The following is a 6,819-nucleotide window of genomic DNA, read 5'->3' on the forward strand; positions in this document are numbered from 1 at the left end:
TCCTTTCCATGGCTGGCTTTTTGTAAGGACATCACCGGTGTCAATGGCTACTTTTAATCCTCTCGGGAAAATGATCCAAATGCTTTGTCACAGCACGGATAATCGTCTGGAGGCATCACCCTTGTCGATGGTAGCGTCTTTTTCCTCTCTGTGAAAATGGTCCAATGCGCTGTCACTGCATGGCTAATCATCTGGAGGTTCTCGATCATGCCGGAATAGGATTTACTATCCTTTTGCGTCTGTCACTACGCCCAGCACTCGCGAGTTTGAAGCTCGTCACAGTCATTCAATCACTGAATCCTACTCAGAATACCACAGACAAGGTTTAGACTTTCCGGATTCTCTTGAATGCCGCCATCATTCTAGCTTACACCAAGAAGATTCTGATTAAGAGATCTAAGAGATATTCATTCAATCGAAGGTAGAACAGAAGTGGTTGTTAGGCACGCGTTCATGGGGAATGATGATGATTGTTACGTTCATCACATTCAGGTTGAAGTGTGAATGAGTATCTTAGAAGCGGAATAAGTTGAATTGAATAGAAAAACAGTAGTACTTTGCATTAATCTTTGAGGAACAGCAGAGTTCCACACCTTAATCTATGGAGTGTAGAAACTCTACCGTTGAAAATACATAAGTGATAATGGATTTCATTGGTCTCGGCCCCAGAGGGGAACCGGAGTAACCAAGACTGTGAATACAATGATAAAAAGTTCTATTTATAATAAACTAGTCACTAGGGTTTACAGAAGTAAGTAATTGATGCATAAATCCACTTCCGGGGCCCACTTGGTGTGTGCTTGGGCTGAGCTTTAGCTATCCACGTGCAGAGGCCATTTCTGGAGTTGAATGCCAGTTTTGGTGCCAGTTTGGGCGTTGAACTCCACTTTGCAGCTTGTTTCTGGCGCTGGACGCCAGAATTGGGCAGAGAGCTGGCGTTGAACGCCAGTTTGCGTCATCTAAACTTGGGCAAAGTATGTACTATTATATATTTCTGGAAAGCCCTGGATGTCGACTTTCCAACGCAATTGGAAACGCGCCATTTTGAGTTCTGTAGCTCTAGAAAATCCACTTTGAGTTCAGGGAGGTCAGAATCCAACAGCATCAGCAGTCCTTCTTTAACCTCTGAATCTGATTTCTGCTCAAGTCCCTCAATTTCGGCCAGAAAATACCTAAAATCACAGAAAAACACACAAACTCATAGTAAAGTCCAGAAATGTGAATTTAACATAAAAACTAATGAAAACATCCCTTAAAGTAACCAGATTCCACTAGAAACATACTAAAAACAATGCCAAAAAGCGTATAAATTATCCGCTCATCACAACACCAAACTTAAATTGTTGCTTGTCCCCAAGCAACTGAAAATCAAGTAGGATAAAAAGAAGAGAATATACTACAAATTCCAAACTATCAATGAAACATAGCTCAAATTAGATGAGCGGGACTTGTAGCTTTTTGCCTCTTGAATAGTTTCGGCATCTCACTTTATCCATTGAAGTTCAGAATGATTGGCTTCTATAGGAACTCAGATTTCAGATAGTGTTATTGATTCTCCTAGTTCAGTATGATGATTCTTGAACACAGCTTCTTTATGAGTCTTGGCCGTGGCCCTAAGCACTTTGTTTTCCCGTATTACCACCGGATACATAAATGCCACAGACACATAACTGGGTGAACCTTTTCAGATTGTGACTCAGCTTTGCTAAAGTCCCCAATTAGAGGTGTCCAGGGTTCTTAAGCACACTCTTTTTTTGCTTTGGACCTTGACTTTAACCGCTCAGTCTCAAGTTTTCACTTGACACCTACACGCCACAAGCACATGGTTAGGGACAGCTTGGTTTAGCCGCTTAGACCGGGATTTGATTCCTTTAGGTCCTCCTATCCACTGATGCTCAAAGCCTTGGGATCCTTTTATTACCCTTGCCTTTTGGTTTTAAGGGCTATTGGCTTTTTGCTCTTACCTCTTGGTTTTAAGAGCTTTGGCTTTTTCTGCTTGCTTTTTCTTTTTCTTTCTAATTTTTTTTCTATTTTTTTTCTGCAAGCTTTGTTCTTTGCTGCTTTTTCTTGCTTCAAGAATCATTTTTATGATTTTTCAGATTATCAAATAACATGTCTCCTTGTCATCATTCTTTCAAGAGCCAACATATTTAACATTCATAAACAACAACTTCAAAAGACATATGCACTGTTCAAGCATACATTCAGAAAACAAAAAGTATTGTCACCACATCAATATAATTAAACTAAGTTCAAGGATAAATTCGAAACTCATGTACTTCTTGTTCTTTTGAGTTAAAACATTTTTCATTTAAGAGAGGTGATGGATTCATAGGACAATCATAACTTTAAGACATAGTTATTAACTACTAATGATCATGTAATAAAGACACAAACACAGATAAGCACATAACATAGAAAACGAAAAATAGAGAAAGTAAGAACAAGGAATGAATCCACCTTAGTGATGGTGGCGTTTCCTTCTTGAGGAACCAATGATGTCCTTGAGCTCTTCTATGTCTCTTCCTTGTCTTTGTTGCTCCTCCCTCATTGCTTTTTGATCTTCTCTTATTTCATGAAGGAAGATGGAGTGCTTTTGATGTTCCACCCTTAGTTGTCCCATGTTGGAACTTAATTCTTCTAGGGAGGTGTTGATGTTCTCCCAAAAATTCTGTGGAGGAAAGTGCATTTGAGGCATTTCCGGGATCTCATGGTGATGAGTTCCATACGCCTCTTGAGCTCCATGAATGGGCTCTCTTGCTTGCTCCATCCTTTTCTTAGTGATGGGCTTCTCTTCCTCAATGGAAATGTCTCCTTCTATGAAAGCTCCAGCTGAGTAACATAGATGGCAAATAAGATGAGGAAAAGCTACCCTTGACCCAGGAGAGGGCTTTTCGGCTATCTTGTAGAGTTCATTGGAGATGACTTCATGAACTTCTACCTCTTCTCCAATCATGATGCTATGAATCATGATGGCCCGATCCATAGTAACTTCAGATCGGTTGCTAGTGGGGATGATGGAGCATTGGATGAATTCCAACCATCCTCTAGCTACAGGCTTGAGGTCCAGTCTTCTTAATTGAACTGGCTTGCCTTTGGAGTCAATCTTCCATTGAGCTCCTTCCACACATATGTCCATAAGGACTTAGTCCAACCTTTGATCAAAGTTGGCCCTTCTTGTGTAGGGGCGTGCGTTCTCTTCCATGTTTGGCAAGTTGAACGCCAACCTCACATTCTCCGGACTAAAATCTAAGTATTTCCCCCGAACCATTGTAACATAGTTCTTTGGATCCGGGTTCTTACTTTGATCATGGTTCTTGGTGATCCATGCATTGGCATAGAACTCTTGAACCATTAGGATGCCGACTTGTTGGATGGGATTTGTTAGAACTTCCCAACCTCTTCTTTGAATTTCATGTCGGATCTCCAGATACTCATTTCTCTTGAGTTTGAAAGGGACCTCGGGGATCACCTTCTTCTTGGCCACAACATCATAGAAGTGGTCTTGATGGGCTTTGGAGATGAATCTTTCCATCTCCCATGACTCGGATGTGGAAGCTTTTGTCTTCTCTTTCCCTTTTCTAGAGGATTCTCCGGTCTTAGGTGCCATCAATGGTAATGGAAAAACAAAAAGCTTATGCTTTTACCACACCAAACTTAGAAGAAGAAATGGAAGAGAGGGAGAAGGTGTTGTGTTTCGGCCAAGAAGGGTATAGAGGGGTGTGTTGTGTGAAAATGAGGAAGAATGGAGGGCTTTATATAGGGAAGGGAGGGTGGGTAAGGGTTCGGCCATATGGGTGGGTTTGGGTGGGAAATTGGTTTTGAATTTTGAAGGTAGGTGGAGTTTATTGGGTAGGTTTATGGGGAAGAGTGGGTGGATATGAGTGGTGAAGGGTTAATAGGGAAGAGGGATGGAGGTGATAGGTGAAGGGTTTTGGGGAAGAGTGTTTATTGGGAAGAGAGGATGATTGAGAAGAGAGAAGAGTGAGTGGAGGTAGGTGGGGATCCTGTGGGGTCCACAGATCCTGAGGTGTTCAAGGATTCACAACCTTGCACCAAATTAGGCATGCAAAATGCCCTTGCACGCAACTCTGGGCGTTCAGCGCCAGATTGGTGCCCATTTTGGGCGTTCAACGCCCATTTGTTGTCCATTTCTGGCGTTGAACGCCAGAACCATGCTTGTTCTGGGCGTTCAGCGCCAGCTCTTCTCCAGGGTGCAATTCTGGCGTTCAGCGCCCAGATGCTGCCCATTTTGGGCGTTCAGCGCCCAGACACTGCCCATTTTGGGCGTTCAGCGCCAGAACCATGCTTTGTTCTGGCGTTGAACGCCAGACAGATGCTTCCTCCAGGGTGTGATTTTTCTTCTGCTGTTTTTTATTCCGTTTTTAATTTTTTTGTTTATTTTGTGACTCCACATGATCATGAACCTAAGAAAACATGAAAAACAAAAATAATAGAATTAGATAAATAAACATTGGGTTGCCTCCCAACAAGCGCTTCTTTAATGTCAATAGCTTGACAGTGGGCTCTCATGGAGCCTCACAGATGTTCAGAGCTTTGTTGAGACTTCCCAACACCAAACTTAGAGTTTGGATATGGGAGTTCAACACCAAACTTAGAGTTTGACTGTGGGGGCTCTGGTTGACTCTGTAGTGAGAGAAGCTTTTCATGCTTCCTCTCCATGGTTGCAGAGAGAGATCCTTGAGTTTTAAACACAAGGTTGTCCTCATTTAATTGAAGGACTAATTCACCTCTGTCAACATCAATCACAGCTCTTGCTGTGGCTAGGAAGGGTCTTCCAAGGATGATGGATTCATCCTCATCCTTCCCAGTGTCTAGGATTATGAAATCAGCAGGGATGTAAAGGCCTTCAACCTTTACTAACATGTCCTCTACTTGTCCATAAGCCTCTTTTCTTGAGTTGTCTGCCATCTCTAATGAGATTCTAGCAGCTTGCACCTCAAATATTCCCAGTTTCTCCATTACAGAGAGTGGCATGAGGTTTATTCCTGACCCAAGGTCACATAGAGCCTTCTCAAAGGTCATGGTGCCTATGGTACAAGGTATGAGGAACTTTCCTGGATCCTCTTTCTTCTGAGGTAATCTCAGCAATTCCAATGCATTTAGTTCATTGGTGAACAAGGGAGGTTCATCTCCCCAAGTCATTTTACCAAATAAGTTGGCATTCAGCTTCATGATCGCACCAAGGAACTTGGCAACTGGCTCCTCAGTGACATCCTCATTCTCTTCAGAAGAGGAATACTCATCAGAGCTCATGAATGGCATAAGGAGGTTCAATAGAATCTCTGTGGTCTCTAGATGAGCCTCAGATTCCTTTGGTTTCTCCAAGGGAAACTCCTTATTGATCACTGGACGTCCTAGGAGGTCTTCCTCACTGGGATTCATGTCCTCTCCTTCCCTTACAGGTTCGGCCATGGTGACTATGTCAATGGCCTTGCACTCTCCTTTTGGGTTTTCTTCTGTATTGCTTGGGAGAGTACTAGGAGGGATTTCAGTGATCCTTTACTCAGCTGGCCCACTTGTGCCTCCAAATTCCTAATGGAGGACCTTGTTTCATTCATGAAACTCAGAGTGGCCTTAGATAGATCAGAGACTAAATTTGCTAAGTTGGAAGTATTTTGTTCAGAGTTCTCTGTCTGTTGCTGAGTGGATGATGGAAAAGGTTTATTATTATTAAACCTGTTTCTTCCACCATTATTAAAGCCTTGTTGAGGCTTTTGTTGATCCTTCCATGAGAAATTTGGATGATTTCTCCATGATGAGTTATAGGTGTTTCCATAAGGTTCACCTAAGTAATTCACCTCTGCTATTGCAGGGTTTTCAGGATCATAGGCCTCTTCTTCAGAAGGCGCCTCTTGAGTACTGTTGGATGTAGCTTGCAATCCATTCAGACTCTGAGAAATCATATTGACCTGTTAGGTCAATAATTTGTTCTGAGCCAGTATGGCATTCAGAGTATCAATTTCAAGAACTCCCTTCTTTTGAGGCGTCCCATTACTCACAGGATTCCTCTCAGAAGTGTACATGAACTGGTTGTTAGCAACCATGTCAATGAGTTCTTGAGCTTCTGCAGGCGTTTTCTTTAGGTGAATGGATCCACCTGCAGAAGTATCCAATGACATTTTAGCTAAGTCAGACAGACTATCATAGAAGATATCCAGGGTGGTCCATTCTGAAAGCATGTTAGTAGGACACTTTTTGGTCAGTCCTTTGTATCTCTCCCAAGCTTCATAGAGGGATTCACCTTCTTTCTGTCTGAAGGTCTGAATGTCCACTCTAATCTTACTAAGCTTTTGAGGAGGAAAGAACTTGGCTAAGAAAGCCTTGACCAGCTTATCCCATGAGTTCAGGCTATCCTTAGGTTGAGAGTCCAACCAGAGTCTAGCTCTGTCTCTTACAGCAAAAGGGAAAAGCATGAGCCTATAGACTTCAGGATTTACTCCATTAGTCTTTACAGTATCACATATCTGCAAGAATTCAGTTAAGAACTGAAAAGGATCTTCAGATGGAAGTCCATGAAACTTGCAGTTTTGTTGCATTAGAGAAACTAGCTGAGGTTTCAGCTCAAAATTGTTTGCTCCAATGGTGGGGATGGAGATGCTTCTTCCATGTAAATTGGAATTAGGTGCAGTAAAGTCACCAAGCATCCTCCTTGCATTATTATTATTTTCGGTTGCCATCTCCTCTTCTTGTTCGAAAATTTCTGAAAGGTTGTCTCTAGATTGTTGTAATTTAGCTTCTTTTAATTTCCTTTTTAGAGTCCTTTCAGGTTCTGGGTCTGCTTCAACAAGAATGCTC

The 6,819-nt window shown here is 42.2% G+C and overlaps 1 non-coding gene across 1 annotated transcript; it reads left to right on the forward strand.

Moving 5' to 3' along the window:
• Positions 1-6,196: 6,196 nt before the first annotated feature.
• On the forward strand, positions 6,197-6,305 carry LOC148578365 (small nucleolar RNA R71). The gene has a single exon (XR_015904488.1). It is a non-coding gene; the product is annotated as a small nucleolar RNA R71 (small nucleolar RNA).
• The last annotated feature ends 514 nt before the right edge of the window (positions 6,306-6,819 follow it).

Source organism: Arachis ipaensis, chromosome B1, assembly GCF_059453495.1.
Source record: "Arachis ipaensis isolate K30076 ecotype BB chromosome B1, ASM5945349v1, whole genome shotgun sequence".
NCBI classification, from domain to species: Eukaryota; Viridiplantae; Streptophyta; class Magnoliopsida; order Fabales; family Fabaceae; genus Arachis; species Arachis ipaensis.